Below are 20,617 nucleotides of genomic sequence, written 5' to 3' on the forward strand. Positions count from 1 at the left end.
ACCCCACTGTGATTTAGACTGATGAGACAGGTGTATTGTTATATAACAGTCTTGCTCAGTGCTGCTCTGCAGTTGCCTTCAGAAACACTGGGAATCTGCACAGGGAGTCAGCTAGAAAATGAAAATATGAGCCAGGATTGTCATGTGTGTGGTGTCACAGTTCACACTCATGTTTATACAACTAATTCCAACCAGGTGAAAAAGACACTACTTTACATCCAGGTCATGACTCACCTGCTGTCCACTTGAAGCTTATTTGCACTTGCCGCTGATGAGGATAAACAGACAACACTTCTTGCCAATCTGACTCCTCACCTCAGCCTTTCAAAAACTATTTAGTGTGGCTGTGTTTTATGAATTTTAGTAACTCTTATTTCAGCTCAGGAGCCATATCAAAATCATGTCAGGCATATTGTGGTGAAATGAAAAGCTTCAGAAAATATACTCTGGTCGTAACCTGAATCTGAGCTGTGATCAATCAGCGGTCAGTCCTGGTTTTGACTTTGCCAGCAGTTGTTCCTACATGTCAGCTGTGTGTTGCTACACATCCCCCTTGCATGAAGCATTTCCGAAAATGAGGTGATTCAACAGCCTCCCACCAGGAGGAAATACTCTCAATCTGCTTTAGTCCTAACACAGAATTTAATTTTAATTAAATGGTTAATGAGCCATGGGATTAATGCCAATGACTTTTTAAAGCAAACATCTATAAATCATTAAGGCCCCATTTGAAAGGGAGAGCGAGCAGGGCTAACGAGTGTACGTGCCTCCAGCTGCCCACTGCCAGAAACACCCCCCACATTCCCCACACCCCTCTCTCTCCCTCTCTAGTACTTGGGGGCCACATCAGTCTTACCACTGGTCAAATAAATATATTATATTTGAACTGAATAAACACCATCTTCAACAGTTAAGTTGAAATTGTTCTAATTATAAGTAAGATAAGTGTGGAAAAAAGTATAAACATTAAAACAGCTCACAATTTGCTTTTTTTTTTCTGTCACAGAAAACTTCAAGATCTCAAGAAGGGGTATCATTTCTTCCTCAATGTGTTGTTCTTTCACACTGAATGTAAAGCAGTGATCTGCCAATTATGGAGAGCAAGTCAGTTTGATTTGAAAGGAAGAAGGCAGAAAGGAGAAATTGGTAAATTGAGTTAAATTCACAGTTTTCCAGGGAGTCAAAGTGGCCATTTCATTAGATAATTCCAGACTCAAAAACAAAATCATAATTCCACCCAGGAAACTGACCTGGAAACTCCATGTATTACCACATTTTTCAAAGACATCAATTTACTATTATTTGCTTTACTATAGAGCTAATTCTGTCTTGTGTGCTCATTATTAAAAGGACATGTGTCCTTGTTTGTGGGTCACATTCTGACATTGACATTTGGACAATCGCATTCAGTCAGGATTAGATTTTGATTTAAAGCAATTAATTTTTAAGGGAAAAAAAATGTGAAAATAGTCCAGACTGACAATGACAAGGAGATGGCTGCCATAATTGTTTTAGTTTGACTAAATCAACATAAGCACTGATGACGATAAAACACAACAATAAAGTAAGCAGAAGCCAGCTTGACAGTTGTGGAGCCACTTCAAATCAGTCAAAACCCAAAGTCACAATGTGATATGAAGAGTCATTCAAAAGTATCAGATATAAGCAGCGAGTCAAGGCCTGCACTGTGAATTGAGTCCCTGCGTCTGGGATATTAAATCGTCTCTTCACTGGCAGCTGCCTAAATGGATGAGTTTGGAGACCCTTCCAGCAAACTGTGAATGTTCTCATCAGCGCTGAATGAGGGAGTTGCAGCAGCACAGACCTCAGTGTCCTTGTGTCCTGTTGGCACAGGCTGGGTGTATTTACACTTGAATAGAATAGTGCTGAATAGATTCACCACTTACTTTTTTAAGTGTTTGTTACTGAGGGCATGATTTGAGGTGATTCTCATTTTCCTTCACTATATTACATTACTATTAATCCAGGTCCGAATTAATGAAAAACTGTATGACAAATAAAATATCAACAAATGAGGACCTTGCAGACCTTTTGGTTGTTGTTTTTTCAGCCAGTATCTCTAGGAATTACACAAAGTCATACACTTCTGCACCTCATGATTTACTTCCTATTCCCGCACATCAGTGCCATTACAGGAAGTAGTGTGCCTTTCATGTAGCATGGCAGAAAGATAGGAAGTGGAGGTCAGGGTGGTGGATGAATGTGTAAAATGTGTATTATTAACTTGAAAACAACAAGAGTTGAGATTATTTTACAAAATTATTATTAACCCTAATCACAGTCTTTCCCAAACCTTAACCAGGGTTTGCAGTTGCCTAATCCTGACTAATACCTGACTAGACCATAGTTTATTTTCTATTACTGCGTTCTTAATTTTGTTGAATTGGAAGGTTTGTAAACCTAACTGCTTTTCATTAGATCATTTTTAAGCATTATTTGTATGGAAAGAATAGCAGATATTTTACGCAAGACTAATTATGATCTCAGAATGAAGTGTAGTAATCAAGTAAGGAATTTCCTTCCCACATTATGAGGTTGCCTTTAATGGCAATAGGATCAATAATGTGAGGTCCTTACCCTAGCCATGTATTTTTTGCCTTTCTTGAGTCTAAACCTGAGGGGATTTTGGAACTTGGTTCTCCCTACAGGTCTGGTTGACCCTATTATCATTAACACAGGAAAAGTTTTAAAATTATGTTTAAAGATATACTATGCAGGAATTATTGGTTGCCGTTTGTAAACACACAGCATTCAAAGTGGGCCCCTCCTCTCTGGCCCAACGAGCGAGCGAGAGAGAGAGAGCGGTGGTTGAGCAAGCTAGAGAGTGAATGAAGAGAGCGAGTGGTGCTGGTGAGAAGCAGCACTCTGCATACAGCAGAGGAGGAAGACGGAGAAGCACGGGAAGCACCGAATCAAGTAAAAACACAGCAAGTCCTGACCTCACACCCTGTGTGCTGTTATTGGCTGGAGGCTACACACCCACTGCCCAAAGGTTGACACCCAGAGACATCCCAAAAACAGTAAAATAATAAGAAAACAAGAAAATACAGACAGAGTGCACCGTCTCTGTAGATAAATACACTTCCACACTTCTAGTGGGTCATAAGTGATGATTGAGAGGGATTACTTTTGGAGTGTATACATTGTTTTTTAGTAAAACCCTGTATAGTATACCTTTAATTAGATCTGTATCTTCAAAATGATGTGTTGTTGTATTCTACAATACGTGTGTATTGTTTGTGTTTTGTAATGTTCTTCAATGTGTAATTCTGTACAAATGCAAACTGTTAAAAAAAAGATCATGATAATAATAACTGCATGCTTTCCCTAACCTTAATTATACTTTAGTTATCAAGTAGTTGAACGTTGGCATTGAACATACTCCAGGATTTGCCGAATGCTCCAATATTACTGCTCTTGTCTGGTGATAGGGTTATGTTTTCCCCTGATGTCATATTTCGCTGGCACTACAGCCATGTACTGTAGAATTTAATCACAGTAATTCAAAGGAAATAACCCTCACAAAAAAGTGTGTAAAATGCCCAGTTTGAGCTATAATATCTTTTACAATCATCTTTCATAGACCTGTATCATGACCCACCAATATTATTGGTAGTGGCCACCTGTCTCACATTGTAGAAGTTTCCTTTAATACATCAAAATGACTTATTTTAGTTATGCTATGTGGAGGTGAGCAACTTTTGAATCCTAACTATTTCATTTGACAAAGTCAGTGACCGAGGACCCAACTGGCCACCTGTAGATGATTTATTTGGCTTTCCTCTCCACTCTAACATCTATTGTATTATGAAAAAAGAGAATTGGATGTAAAATCCCCAGTGGCCTGTGCTAAATTTACCTTAAACCAAATCACTAAAGCCTACTGGTGCTTGACAGTCTGTGCAGGTGTGCAGACTCCTCAGCAATATCCAAGGGAGACCCGCTAGCACTGCTCACCTTTTATGCATTCTTATTTATTAATCTGACTCTCTCTCTCCTCTGCTGAAGGCTTGATCCACTGAAAGTCAAACTTTGCACTGCTAAAACGCCCTTTTTTTGACTGTTTGCTATCTGAAAGCCTCTAGTTCCGAGAAATAAACAGAGGGATTACTGGAGCTGTTATAGTTGACTTTGGTTACACCGTGAAACTGATGCTTCTTCCTTAATGGCATGCCACAGTTGCTTCTATCAGTTTAGATTTCAAATACATGCAAGATATGGACTTCATGGCTTTAAAAAGCATGGTGTATTTGGTGTTGACATTGACGCACAACACAATCACTGTGTGAGCACTCTTACCAACAGCGCTGTCTACTGAAGTGTTAACTGCCCTGACACTGCTGGTTTCACTGTGTGTCTTGACATGTCTTCCTGCGAGTCAACACCCCAACGCATATTTTTCTGTTAAATAAATAAAAAGCCTGAGCGCGGGAATAAACACAAATTCTAAATAGGAGCTGACAGCACTACCGGTTTGGAGATGGAAGCTTCAGTATAGTTTGTTTGTCTTTTTTTTTTTTTTCCTTTTTTTGCTGACAATTGCAGGCAGAGGAGGCGACAGATAAGAGGTCTGGTTTTTGGTGTCACAGCGTTCCTGTCTAGCATTGCAAGAGTCAGTAGAAGGCCCAGTCCCTTGAGGTTGAAGAATGCTTATTAAATGGCAGCACAAAGACAGCAGGCCACTCATGTGGACAGGGCATCTCCAGCATGAAAAAGGTGAAGGGGTTTAAGAGCAGAGATGGATGCTTTAAATAATAATGATGTCCTTTTGGAGATGGAGGTTATTGTTGTTTTGTGCTTGTGTGTTACGGTATGTGTGTTTCATGAGGCATAATGACACACTTTCAAGGAAACCTGGAGTAACTGTGTCATATTCTCTAAAAGCTCATAACAGTACTTTTTATTTTTATTTTTTATTTTTATTTTTTATTTTTGCCAACATCTTCTAGCTGATATGGTAAAAATTTGTATGTATAAACTGAAGTCTTTTTGTCTTTCCAGCACTATGGATTCTGGTGAGGAAGCACACATAAGGAACAACCTGCTGGGCCTAGGGAACAGATGGGTTTTTAGCTCTGATTTTACATCTAAAAGGACAAAACCACAGTGCTGTGGTTTCACTCAGCTGTCAAAAACTGAGTGGCACCGCATTACATGGATGATTACCAATAATTCCCTTGCCGGGAGTCAACTGAAAAGCAGACAACGATGTAATTACAGTCCCCTTTGGCAAACTGCTTTGTCATACAACAGAATAATGATATGCTCTTTTGACACCAAACCAGTGTCTCCGGATTGGTCAGTAATGGCCCTGTAAATCAAAAATGCTACTTTTATAGAATCACACCTGGAGTCTGGACATGCGAGACAGTCAGTCAGGAAGTCATGAAAAATCAGACGAGTATAAAATAATGCTTTGTCTGTGCTTCTGGAGCTTATACTATGGTGCTTGATCTATCAGATCTATGACAGCTGTACTGTAGTGAAGTAGCACACTCAGAAATACACTTAATAACATAAAATGTTACAAAGCAGCTGTATAGTCTTTAATTATTATACAGCACACATACTCAAGAGGCAATTAGTAAGATTTTCAATGCCCCATAGCATAAAATTACCATAATATATCTGCGTGTGTGTGTGTGGGGGGGGTTCAACTGTTCTTTGGCCAGTTGCTGGGGTTTCATACTTTGAAAATCACTCATGCCCGACCTGAGGAAGATGTACACACTGCTGAGAAGTTGTAACCCTGTCTTTGACTGTGCATTAGTATTTTATTTCTGCACAGTTCCATTCACCTCAAATGCCTTCATCTAACCGTGCTTATGATGCATATTGTATGAATTTTACACACTTGACAACATGTAGCCTATGTATCTAATTTAAAGCCATTATGTGTCATCAGCATTAACACTAGCACCGCTAGCATTGTAGCACACCTACAGGCGCCGCAACAGTCATATGTGATTTCATTGTTCATGTTCACAAGCACATCAATAATGCATTTGTTTGATGAAGTTACCAGAAATTATGGGAAATAAACAAAATATCACAGAGCACAGAGCAGGATATGCAACCTTTTCAAAGTCCCATGCCAATTTAAAATGTTTTGGGTTTTTTTTCCTGTGTTTCCTGTGTGTTCGATTTATTTACTACTGCTGCATGTCTCCCATCCAAATGGACCAATTTGCTTTACAATGCTCAAATACAACTACACTAATATATAACTTGTAGCCTACATTATTATGCATTCACAAAATATAGTCTGTCAAGCTTGGCATGGAGCCGATGCCACCTGGCTGTGCTATAACATTAGCACAGACAGGTGCTTTGTTCACACAAAGTGATAAATAAAATTAAATGAAAATTAATAAAAATAAATAAATTAATAAAAGCATATTAAAAAAATAAATAGCCATGCCTACCTGGAGTGGACACATCAACAGATGGGTCAGTTGGCACAAACGCTTTGGTCTTTTGGTGTGGGCTTTTAGGCTCAGAGTCTGACCTCTCCTCCTCACCCCAGCCCACATTATTAAAGTCTGAAACTTCTCCACCTTCAGACTCCCCCTTGCTTAGTTCCTTAAACACTGCCAAAGCCTCTTGAACAGTATATCTTTGTCTTGTTCTTCCTCTCTACATCTTCTGATCGTTTGCTTTACAAGTGTTAGACTAGTATGTAAATCCTGTGCCTAAAGTGGTGACTTTTCTCTCTCTCCAGATAGATCTTGCATATAAAAAATTGAATATTAAATAAAAACAATAACCAATGAAAAAAAAATCATAGACGTGCAAAAACAAACCCGCAAAGTGTAAAAACTTACGTTATATGGTAATAATGTATAATATGGCCATTGCTGTCTATATGACGGCAGTGCCGGTCAGAGGTATAAATATCTTGTGTGTTTTATTTTAGTACCTTATAGGCTTCAAAAAACATCCAAAAATACATATTTAGGAAAAGTCTTGGGCTGAAAGGCTTGTAGCTTTTATTTAAACAGAGTTATTTACATTATAAGAACCCAGGCAGTGCTAGTGTCAATCCCAGGCCTCATTAATCATCATTTGTATGTGATTATAAAATGTTTTGAATTAATCTGATGGCAGGAGTTTATGTTCACAGAGAAATTAAACAATCCTAGTAAAAGTCAGTGCAGTCTGTGTTGCTTTGAGCTTTTTTTAAGCTTTAGAAAAACTGTCTGTGCATCTGTGCATGAATGTGTATTACTCAATTTTGTAATTTCTAGCAGCAAATTAGAGCAACTTAAGATGCAATGTACCAGAAATAGTGTAATTACTCCAAAACAGCATTGAGTCTGACTGTAATCATTTCCATTGTTCCATTTTTATAAAAAAAATTCAATTTCATTTAGAATTTTGAGGGAATGTTAACTAATGTTGACAACTATTAGCCTTGTGAACAAATGCTTATTGAGATTCTGAATGATCATTTGAAAATCTCCATTCATCTCATAGGTTGACTCACATTCTAGCTTGATATAAATGTATCATTGCTTGTTCTAATGTCCCTATGTAACACCTAGCTTGTGTTCCAAGCTCCAAGCTATTAGTTGTGCTATGTAGATGACACCTGAGTATACATCAACATTTAAAAATTCTAACCTTGACTGATAAATCATCTCAGTGGACAGCAACATGAAGTTCATTCATGAGGATGTGCCGACACATAATTAACTGGACACAAACCAGCGAACGGCAGATCCTGAGATGCCAGTGAGTGTGGGGAGGAGGATTTGGTGGTTAACTGTGTCAAAGGCAGCAGACAGGTCTAGCAGCAGTAGAACTGAGGACTGACCAGCAGCTCTAGCCGAATGCAGTGTTCTGTACTAATTGTTAATTATGGGTTTTTGTGGCGCTATGGCTGCTACTTCTGCACGGAGGTGTGTATGGATGCGGAGTCGCAGCCAGGAGTGGTGGGATAGTGATGTGAATGGCTTCACAGAAACAGATTCCATCCAAAATTTCAGGATGTCAAGAGCCACTTTTATCTACATCTGTCAGCGCCTCTCCACACAGACCGATTACGATATGACCCCTCAAGTTTTGCTTGTAAAGAGATGTCACCCAAAATACTTATGAGGTCTAACACATCACTGTCCCTCCACTGACTTAGAAATGTGACTTTAGAAAATTAAAGTGTTACAATAAGTGTTCATGAATAAACTACCTTAGGAAAGAGGTCCCCACTTCGGGTCTTGAACTGGAGTGTCCCAGATCATAGATGACTGCGCTATTGAGCGAACACTTTACTCATCACCTCACTGCAGACAGACCTCTACCTATTTATACACCCATAGCACAGAGACAGCACACCATGTAACATGTAGGGAAGAACTTCAGAGGCGATTCTTGCTTTGCACTTTTCATTTACTGCCTATTTTTAACAACCTAACTTTGTGGAAAGGAGAAGGGGAACAACAGGTTATGGAGCGCCCCTTGGGAGCACTTCACTTGTGTCAGTAGCTCAGCTTTATCTCTGGGGAACACCCCCAACTCCAGGAGTCCAAATTAGGAAATGTGTGTCATGTACCAGGTGGATGTGACTCCCCTCGTTGAGACCTGCTGATAGATGTAACAGCGGAGCAGAGGACAGAGACTGAGATAGCGATGTAGTCGACCTGTGCGCTGGTATTTGACATGTTTTTTTTTTTTTTCTTCCTGAAAACATAATTTTTAAAATATTTGTATGAAACAAATATTGGTAAAAAAAACAACCCACTATTTGTGCTTTGCGGAATAACGTATTTGTATTCGGGCACATCCTTACTACCCACAGTACTGTCAGAACATTTTCAACCCATGTAGCTTTACACCAATTCACACCTTGTTCCAAGACTCTAATGACTCTCACATAAGCATGTCTCTAAAAAATGGATTTTCCAGACCTCAGGGAATCCATACCTTTCAGCCGCCCTGATGAAGCATCTCGGATGTTGAGTATGGAAATGTATTCAATGTCAGTTGCTTTTATACCAAAAAACCTTGATATCAGAATATATACATATGTTACAAATTATTAATTTGAATCTAGTAAGTCACATCCACATAAGAGTACAGTGACTATCTACAGTAATTAGTACTGAATAGGTATATTTCAATTCATGTTTCTTCATTATTATTATTCTTTTCTTTTCTTTTTTTTTTTTACAAAGATGTCTTTGTTACTCCTGGATCATTGGTCTCTGAACTGGAGTTAAATCAAACATACGAAAGCACGGTTGTATTTGGTTGACATAAGCTGTCTGTTTATTGAACTGTCTCCCCTTCTGTCTCCTATGTATCATTATTACGATCTAGTCATCAGAACTGATCTAACCCAGTCAACAGAAGTTATGTGTTGTCATTATAATTCACATGCTGTCATGTTTTGCAAAGCACAAATTAGTCAGAGCTGGAGCTCTCTCACCCCGGACTGTCTGGTTCTGATGGTGGTGGGAGGTTCATAAGCTCCCTTTCTTCCTTTCTTTCTTTCTTTTTTTCTCTCTCTCCCTGTCTGCCTCTCTCATATTGTGGACAGCAGCAGCCGAATTGTTCACCAAGGTACCATCTATTGTGTTGAGATAATTGCCCATGAGTAGAAGCTCATCAAGAGGAGAAATTGAAATTATTTCCTCGTACTCAGGGACGGTGAACCGTGGAGTATAAAAGATGATGAATCTCTATATTTCCATGGGGATCTGCATACGACAGAGGTAGAATTGATTAGGTTGAACAGCAACAAAATTACACAGTGGAACTCTTCGTGTGTGCCTTTTCCTTCCTCCTACAGCCATGGACTTTGTTCCTGTTGGTGTTTGCCACGTAAGAGTTAAAGGTTAGGTTATGTATATTGCTGGTACAGCGCAAAGAAACACACATTAGTTCCCTCCAATCAATCACAACCACAGCGTCTTCCCACAAACATGTGACATATTTCTCACTGCCGGTGGATTCAATTTTCCAAACACAAAATTAAACATCTTGTAAATTATGTTTATTGTCCCGTGTATTTCCCTCCTGCAATCAAATGCCAGCAGTCATTGCTCATGTGCTAATTGAAGTTGTTGTTTTTTTCTGTTATGTAAATTTCTAGAATGCTTAATTGGGGCATATATCACAGTTAGCATGCATTATTACAGTGGCTTATTCTATCCTCAATGTAAACATAATGTTTGCACTATGGGCTTGCTCTGACGTATGTTTGCTGTTGGGCACATGATGTAAATTCATTCTGATGAAGAGAAAAAGAAAACCTCTTCCTTCTCTAGCGACACACACACACACACACACACACACACATACACACACACACACACACACACACACACACACATATATATATACACATACACTTGCTTGATATTATCCACATAATACATAAACAAAACAGGACAAAGTCACAGATTTCTGCCAAATTAGCACTGGATTATTAATAACAGCAGCAAAAAAAAAAAAAAAAAAAAATCTATACTATTTTAACCAGATAACCAGATCCAGATTTGCTTTCTATTTTCTTTTCATTCTCATATCTTTATACTGCTAGCCCCAGAAACAACATGATGAAGAGTTTTCTTATTTCTGTTATTATTGGATAACAAAATTTGAAAACTGGGGGATTCTCCTAGGTATAGTTTGGAATTATGCAAAACTGGAAACACAACCCCAGTTTTACATGGCTTGATTGTACTGTGCTTACCCAGACATATTCAGCCAGTAGGCAGATCAGTATTGCTCTATACAAGACATAGAAATGTGATTTATTAAAATCACCTTAATTGTTGGCAACACCTTCCACATCTATGTGGTTTGAGGCATAGACCATATATAAAGCTGGATGTAGTGCTGTGTGACGTCACCCACAGATTTGCACTGCAGCCAGTTTGAAGCCAGTTCGCTGCTTATGGTTGTTCCATCTTTTCTGTTCGGAGCCAGGAGCTTCCAAATAAGGAGTGCGAGGTGTTGCCTTTCACATTCTGGGAACACTCCCCACTATGTCAGAATGTTACTTTAGCTGATGCTCAATAGTTTTAGTCATAGTTTGGTGCCATTGTGTCTGTAATGATAGACTGATATAAATAAGAATAAAACCACTATCGAAAATACTTTTTTTTAAGCAGACTTCATGTAAGAGGTGAGGGTGCCAGACTGGGTTGTCAGACATCCTGTCTTTCAAATCATCTGCAGCTGTGTAGCTGCTTATTAAGGGTTTATTTCTCTGGAATCAGTATTTAGTACCAAAGTTCAATGAGAATTCCAGCTTTCAGCTGGCAGAACACAGCCATCAGACAGGTGTGTTTAAAGGGTGCAGCTCTTATCAGTGTTGTGGTGTCGATTACAACACTTCATGTACAACATTTTAAAATCACTCCTTGAATACACACTGAACACAGAGTAATGGCATGTACTGTAAATGTATCTGAGGGCATGCTTCAAGTGCCTTGCTCAAGGGCACAATGATAAGTAGTTATTGAGGGAGTTACTCCACATATTCAGAATAATGGTTGGTCTCTGGCCATTAAACATGTAGCTGTGTCAAACACATTTTTTATGTTATTAAAGTTGAAAGTCCAACTCTTTTGCGGCATATAACAGCAAAAAGCTTTCAATGTTGCTGTGGTCATGATATTATCCAGTGATGCTTTCAATTAATACTCAGTGGTAAAAAGCTTGATCTAACTTAAGTAAATATTATACATAGTAAATATTACTGACTATGCTGAGATAGTCAGACCATTACCATACAAAGCCCCCATTTATGAGTGGTCATCACAAGTTGGCTGCTGAAGATAAACTGAGATCATGCAATGTTTTATTGCACCTACAGTAAGTGTGCATAACAGTTCCTAACCTCAGCATTTCAAACCCTCTACTACACTAATTAAAACATATTCATGAATATCATATTCCATTTCTGCCAAGTCCGTTCCGCTTGATGCCACTGAATTCTACACACTGCACCTTTAAACTAGAACCGCCGAGGGGTCATATATACCCACCTTGTTTTCAAATGCATGTAACTCTGTTCAAATAAAACCCCTACATCTCTTAGTTCTTGACTTTTCCTAAAATGGGTTAATTAATTAATTAATCATCTGGTGAATTATGAGTGGGGGGGTGGTAAAAAGAAAAAAAAAAAAAAAGATCAAATACCTTGAGCTGCAGAGGGGTCATTTCTACCCCTCATAGAAACCACTGTACAATGCCGTGCTCAGCATTTACGGCATGTCCAGTTGCTTAGCAACGCCCATTGTTTAGACGTCTTTTGATCAGCAGGCTGCCATATCACAAGATAGATTAGATAGATAGATAGATAGATAGATAGATAGATAGAGATATTGATAGATAGATTGAATTGGACTTGGATTTCGAAAAACAAACCAGAGCAGAAGAAAGATAAATGCCCAAGTTCTGGCAAGGCTCCAGGACATGAGTAAGGTAGAATCAGATAGGGGAGAGGTCAGTGACCCGTCATTTGACAGAAGGAGAGAGAGAGCACTCAGTTTCTTTATTCCCAGTATTAAAACAAAATATTATTATCCTAAATTCATTTTCTTCTTCTACAATAATTCAATTATTTAAATGTGTTAATTATTTTGTTTTTTGTTTTTTGTAGCCTGCAGTATATTGATGAATTTTAAAATGTATTTGACCTTTTTGATCTGTAATAAAATAGAGCAATTGTAAAATAAAAAAAAATAGCGAGTGCTCCATTTCTTTATTCCCAGTAGCGTAATTAAAACAACACATTATCCAAAATTATTTTAACTTTTACTTAATATTCTTCTTCTCAAATAATGAAATTATTTAAATGTGTTAATTATTTTGTTGTGTTTGTTGTAGCTTATAGTTTATTGATGAATTTTAAAATGTATTTCCCCTTTTCGATCTGTAAAGAAATAGCATAAAGCAATTGTACAATTAGCAAACCCCATAAACTGAATTTTAAATAGTTATTTTTTCAAGACTTATTATTTAAATAAATAGAGGAAAAAGAACAACTTAACTGCTTCAAGAAATGACATATTTGCGATTGGTGACGCTGTTGCGGCAGGGGTAAAAATGACCCCCTCTCTGCGTTTCTAGGGGGGTATTGGAATGTTGGCGGCTCTCGTTATATGTTTGTAGGACTTTGTTTCTGGTCTGCAGGACTGGAGAAACATATTTAGGACAAAATGAACTGTCACTTAAAAAAGACCCAGCTGGCTTTACTGAAGTGTTGCAGTTATTATCTCAAATCTGTCCAGATACGGTAAAAGAGTTATTATAATATCAGTGGTAGTTGTATTTTATAAATCTGCAGTGAATCTCCTGGACCTGCAATGTACACTTCCACACGACTAGTCCTTCTTTAGAGACTCGGGGCTCATATTTGTGTTCTCACTGTTAGTACCACAATGGGAATTGTATTTTAAGTGAGGCTGAAGATCACTTCCCCGGCCGTTTGAAATATGGCATTTGTGGATGACATCTGTGGAATCTGAGCACCTCTTCACCCAAGGGCATATCCCTGTGCGAGTATGAGAGCAAGAGACACAGCTGAGAAATGAGTTGGCACGACTGGTCCTGCTGACTGCTCAGGATTTCACTGGAGCGCTTTGCCGATTACCTCTCATTAATTTTGCTTTTGTAGCTCGCTTTATATGCTATTGACTGCATTAGTGAAGAGATTAATGTGTTGTTAAGTTATGTTGGCTCATGGTGCTGTCCTGTGTTTAGATATACTGCCTCGTCAGCTGCTCCAAGGATTATTTTCCATGTACAGAAACTCATTGGAATCTAACGCAGGCCACATTCAGCAATCGGATCTATGGACTGGGATGGGCAATCCTCTGCCAAGCAAGATGTGAGGAGAATTTTTGCTAGATAAGGCTGCAAACAGATCACTCTCACATTCTATCTTTTATATTAAATCTTGTAGAAGATAGAGTAGTAGCAGACACAATAAGAAACATAAAGAAACAACATATTTTAATAAAAAGTAAACTTTTACCACAAAGTCGAGCTACGGTAGGGAAGGGAAAATGAGTTTTGATCGACCCTTCAGGAGCTTTCCTCACTAGTCGAGATGCACTGCAGCCAAACTCTCTGTCATCCAAACACTGTGTTGTAATCCTCTAGATTTCATAAGTCCTCCAAATTAAATTACCAAATAGGTAATTTGACCATGCACTCCAGAACGACCCATAAGAGCATTTTCTAAATAGGCGCCTCTATCAGCATTAATCAGCAGGATAATATCATTTGTACTTTCCAAAACCGTTATCACTGTTAAAAAATAATTATGGTTTATGGTGTGACAACGCTGTGATTAAAGTCTGGTTAGGTTTTGGAACAAAAACTACTTGGTTAGGGTTAGGAAAAGATTATAGTTTGGGTTAAAATGATCACTTGAAACATGGTGTGGGTTAAAGTTACTACTTCCTTAAATTAAGCAACCTTGACCATCATGGCAAACTTACCCGGCTTGCGATTGGAAATAAGAAGCGAACAGAGGTATCCTGCAGTGAAGTCTACTAAATCCACTTTTTGCAAGTCATGATCTAACCAGCCACCCACCCCCCACCTCTGAACATGGAACCTTATATAGACGTCATCTGAACTGCGCCACTTCTCTGGCTCATAATTACTACAGCTGCTATATGGTGTCTGTCACTACAACGTAACTATAGGTTGTTCTTGGCAACTGACATTATGACCTATTGCGTTATTTTGCTTGGGAGTACAGGCTCCCTAAGAGATACTGATGGCATACATTGTACAAGTAGAAGACAATCCATTTGAGAAGATTTAGTCACGAGATATCCACGAAAGGTTTCTCCTGTTTAAAACGACAAGAATCTAGATCAATCTAGAACAATCTAGCTTTAGTCTTTGGAACTGCTTCAGTGTCTATACTGGCCCGACATTAAGCACAAACTATTAGTTTGCCAATGCAAATTAGAAGCCCTGTTCATACCGAGTTATCCTTGTTCCTCTCTGCAGTGAGGTTTGCAGGTGTGTGTTTTCCCCAAGAAAGAGATGTTTTGATTGTGATGGGATTCGACTGGTGTGATGCCAAATATAAGGTGCAGTCCTTCTGCATCATTTTTTTCCAAGTCACCAAGGCCATTCACAGATGAATCGGAGTGAGTAGCTCCATAATGTGATTTAACCCTTAGCCTTAGCTCTGTCTCCTCTCCCTTCTCTTTTATAGTAAAAAGCAGCTAGAACATTTCTTCCTCCCTGTGCTCTGTCTTTGGTGGCACATCGTCACCTACATAGTCTTCATATAGTGAGACAGAAAGGTGACACAAGCAGAACTGAGAGCAAAACTGCTACCTTGCAAAACTGCTGCCCTGATTTGAAATGACAAGAAACAGATAAGGACAAGATAGTGTAGGTTAAAAGGTTGAACAAAGAAAGAAAGCACTAAAGTTTTGATTCAGTGTTTGGTATTATAAATGTTCATTGCCTTGTACTCTGGTTAACTAACACATGTTGAGATGATGTTTACTAGCTAAAATTATTCTGTTTATTTTCATACAACATGTTTCTTCATAGCTGATTTGTTAACCTTGGATTAAGTTATATCGGATAATAGTGGAGTCTTATCTGGAAATAAAGGCAGCGTGATCAGCTGGCACTGCAGTTCATTTAAAGCTCAAGAACATACAGTATCTTACATCAACCTCATCTCCTAGAAATTACATTTATTCACGACTAATTTGTTTTGTCAATTGGGTTTTGAGGGAGCTGTAATTTCTGCCAGGATTATGATTAACTTCTACATTTTTGTACAGCATGCAAGTCATGAGGAGTAGGTGGGTGGATTCACGTAAAATCACTTTGTTTCAATGTTCTTTTTTCCCTTTCTTTGTCTATCATTTTGTGTATCTGTGTTAGTTGATCTCTTTCTGGTATGAGTTCTCTGTATTAATCGTTCATATTTAGTTTTAGTGTACTACTGGTCTTTGGAGGAGGAGTTGGATGGGTGGGTTGGTGTGGGTGAAGTTAAGGGGATGATGCATGTATGTGGGTTGGAGTGTACTTTGTGGGTTGGATGTTTATCTTTCATTTTTATGATTCCTTATTTTTCTGTCTATTTATGTTTAAAGAATAAATTATTAGAATTAATATTTTAAAAATATATACCGTATATATACAGTAGCCTACCAGTCAAAAGTTTGGACACACTTTCTCATTCAAATGAATGTGAAGGTGTTTCCAAACTTTTGACTGGTACTGTGAAGAAACTTAATTCAGGTGGTATTATGTTTCTCTCAAAACATGTAATATATACAATAAACCTAACTTCTAAGAGACAGGTTTTCTTGTATACGTATAAATGAACCCTGGAACCCTGAAATTAAACTTTGCTGAAATCTCCAATAAACAGCGGCATTTTAAAATGAGAAGAAGTTGTACAACCAATTTCCAGTCTTCTTAATTGGTGCTGAGTTTAAGCAATAATAACTGCATTTAAACATAATTTGAAGGAGACAGGGTTCAATAACATAATGATACCATTGATACTAATAATCTGGCAATTATGCAAAGAAAATCAGGCAAGACAGGAAGCAAAATTGCAATTTAATTTTTTTTTAAGTCTACATACCTACATTTACTTACTGACTGACAACTATTTCACCCACATTAGAAATAAATGTATCACAGCGACAGATTCAAATCTATTTTTTTCTAGTATAATGTACAAACCACACGAGTGAGTTTCATTGGGCCTTGTTCATGCTCATACAGGCTCGTGGCAGTTTGTTCGTTGCTTGTAAAGTTTACCATATAGCACACGATCACCTGACATCTCACCAGGATGCTGAGTTTTCTGTGGAGTGGAAAGCATTTTGACAATCATCAGATGAAGCATTTATCAAAGGAAGCAAACAGCAGTTACACGTGTAAATTACCTGCAGTAATATAGGATATTTTATCATACAAATGTAACCCATTTTGTTTTCTGTCAGCTAATGCCTGTAAACCATCAAGGAAATCCTTGCAAAATAAAATAAAAAACGGCGACATATGTGGAGGCAGCAACCAAATGATTATTTTAAGATGCACAGGGGAGCGAGCTGAAACAACTTTCTGACAGTTTCATCATGCATTACTACACAGCAGTTCCTCCCAAAATTGACATTGTTGGCTTTGATCAAAGCCCAAACAGGGCTGTGACATTCTGAAAGAAGTGTTTCAAATGATTTCTGTGACAGAGAGCATAGTTTCGAAACACTGACAGCGCTTCAAAGGATATAATGTCTAAGTGAGTCTGTGTGTAGGTGCCTGCATACAGTATTGCAAGTGAGCCCGGGCGTGTGCCCACTGACTGTGGCTTGCTTCCATCGACATTTGTAATTCCAAAGCCATACATGAGAAAAATACTCTTTACGATACATGACACTTATTTTCAGACGTTGTCATCGCATTTTTCTCTGCATAATCTACCCTATCACGTCGCACATTAAAATTAAATGACTTGCAGTGCTAATGTGTATATTTCATCATGCCTGTTGTTTAGTTTTTTTCCCCTCTGTGATGAATCTGAGCTGTGCCCTTGTTGAGGCATTGTCTGCGGGTAGCGCAGTGAGTCTGACTGATTGATGGCAGACAGTGGCTGTCACCCCTGGAGAGTAAGCATTTCTGTGTCGTCTCCCCACTGAAGGTCCTGTTGAGCTTGTTAAGGGAGAAAACACTTTTTGTTTATAGCCACTCTGACGGCACTGGCTGACAGCTCCTGCTGAAGAGGAGATAGACTCCCTCTGGCACACTGCTCCTTCACTCTCTCTCTATCTCCTCCCTGTCTGTCTCACCTTCCTGTCTCTCTCTCTCTCCCCTCATTCCTCTGTCTCTCCTCTTCTTCTCTCTGGCTCTGGTGTCGTGAAATTTGGTGAAATGAGCATGATTTAAAATGCTAATTTTCAATCCCTGCACAAAAACGTCAGAGAAATCAGCTTCACCCATCTGGACAGCATTAGGTGAATGAGACACAAGCAGAAACAAGATTTTCCTTCAACTCCAACAAACTTGGTTCAATTCCCAAGTCAAGGAAATAACAAGTTTTCTCACTGTGAGGTAAGTCTTACTTTTCAGAAAGTATTTCTTATTTCACCATGACAAAAATCTTATCCCATCCAAAATGCCACAGTTTCCTAACTGTCTTTCTTGCGCAGCAAAAAAAAAGAGGCAGCTTTTTGTTTTTATGGATCAAAACTATGGATTTGCTCATTTTTAGTTGACAGGTATATCTACTCAATTTTATTTCTTTAGGCTAAAATCTCAATCTGTACAGGCACCAACCCTCTCTATGCTTAGACCTGTGGTCCTCATAAACAAACAGTACAGGTCACAAATATATATTTTCACATTCTCAGCAAACATTACTCAAACAGGAGAAAATGGTGTATAGAGACTATTGTCAGCTGCGGATTAATACACATTTAGTGCTCCAGTGTGCTTCTATGACAGCAAGATGGTAGGATTGACTCAAAGTAAAATACAGTCCTAACATGTTAACTAATGTTGTGGCGCTTTGATGTGTTTTGAACAAACTGAACCAAATAATCTGTTAAGACATAAACCTTTTTGAATCATTACATTTAACTTTTTTTTTCATTTGTTATACCAATTATTGAACGTCTTTCCAATTTTTTGATTTCACATGAAGGATGTCTAACAGACAGTTTACACACTACTATAAAAATAAAAATCGTCATTATCATTAATATAACTATTCTAAATATTATTTGTCTTAAAAGGGACATGTCAAATTTGCCCTCATTGTCACATGATCTAAGTCATAGTGTCTATAGCACATTTACAAAGTTTGTGGTCATATCTCAAAATGTTATTGCATGGTCATCTTTTCTTATTTTTTTTGTAGAAAAAAAAGTATCTGGATATCTCTGTGTTGGTGAACGTGGGCATGTTTGTATGTGAGTGTCTAAACACAGAGAACCTTTTTTGCTGTTTTCCAAGTGAGCAAACTCAGATCATGGCATCCAGAATCATAGTCAAATGAAATTATCCAGCAGCAGCTCAGCCACTGGTGAAAAATGGAAATATGTACTGAGGCAATAAGCTCTCTTCTGGGAAAGCTTAAAGGAGGGAAATAAACAACATCTAAAATTAACGAAGGTGAAAGTGCCCAAACGCATTCTCTCCTCCATCTTCTGAAGACCCCCTCCTCCTCCTCCTCCTCCATCTATTTATGTAGTCACCTCGACTGGGAAGCACTTCAAGCGAGGCCTCTTTTCACTCCCAGATGGGCTCACCAGAGAGATCTGTGTGTGTGTGTGTGTTTGTGCGTGTCTTTATCTGTGTTTGTGCATGAGTGTGTGTGTGTGTATTTCTGAAGGGGGGATGTGGGAGTGCAAGGGAGGTTGGTGTGATCTGCGGCTGTGTGCCATTTGAAGTCGTAAAGCCAAGCGTCTAAACACGGCCCGACACTGAGTCATCTGCGTTTTGATCGCACTGCACCTGATGTGAATTTCATTTGTGCCACTCAAAGAGTGAGAGGGAACCTGCATGCCTCGACCCTCTCTATCTCTGTGCGTCTCTCCTTCTCTCTCCTCCGCCCACACCAGACGCCTCCGTGCGCCCCATCTCGGGCTCACGGGAAGAGGGGTTTGGTGTCCCAGAGCAGCGTGTCAAGGGTGGGCGGGGGGGGGGAGGTCAGGTGATATGGAGGCTCCCCCAGAAGAGGGGAAGGTTTCGGATTCCTGGTGTTGTACAAACACTGCCATTTAAAATAAAAGAAACATGAAAGCCTGTTTGATGTTCAAGGGGTTCACCTTGCTCTCGACAGCATGAGCATGAGTAACAAGTGCCAAAGCAATGCTTTTGAGCCTTTGTGGATGGGCTTGTGTGGTCAAAGTGGCACAAGGACGCTTTCAAAGGGATGACCTGTTTTAGGATTGTGATTGTCAGGTAATTACACTCATTTCAGTCCAAATGTGCTGCAACTCTTGAAATTTCCTTTTGATACATTTTCCCAGCACTCATCCTGCAATATTGTTTGTCATTGTTTACCCCTGCGTAGCATCATGCAATATTTATCCCGATGGCAGTAGTCTACCCACATACACCCGTCACTGTCATCCAGCTAGCTGTTGAAAGCTTTGCAGTTCACCAGTTTAACAGCTTTGGGAGTATTCACACCCTGCCCTTACTTTGGCGCTCTCAAGGCATCTATCCAAAACTACCCAAATTCTCACTGCGTGGGTGGCGCTGCATGCTTTAGAGGGTTGTAAAAGCAAGTTTTGTGAACAGCAACAGGATATTGCTGGAAAGGTTGTGTAGGTGCTGTATGTCCGCTGCTTGTCTGACAGCTCAAGAGAATGTCGGTTAAAGCCTAACAAACCAAGATCTGAGCGTGTTCAGCTGGGATCTTGGACAGAACAGAACTGAGCAGGAAAATAAAGCATTTCCCCCTCCTTCATTCCTTACTTATCAGATGTCACTACAAAGCGCACATGAGGGAATGTCAGCATGTGCGTGTGGTTGTGCGTGTGGGTGCGCGTGTGCATGTGCGTGTGTGTGTATGTGAGAGAGAGACAATGAGGGAGCAGGAGCATGGCGGTAGAGCCAGCATTGTAGCAGACGTGAT

The sequence above is a fragment of the Thunnus thynnus genome, chromosome 1 (assembly GCF_963924715.1).
Source record: "Thunnus thynnus chromosome 1, fThuThy2.1, whole genome shotgun sequence".
In the NCBI taxonomy this organism is placed as follows: Eukaryota; Metazoa; Chordata; class Actinopteri; order Scombriformes; family Scombridae; genus Thunnus; species Thunnus thynnus.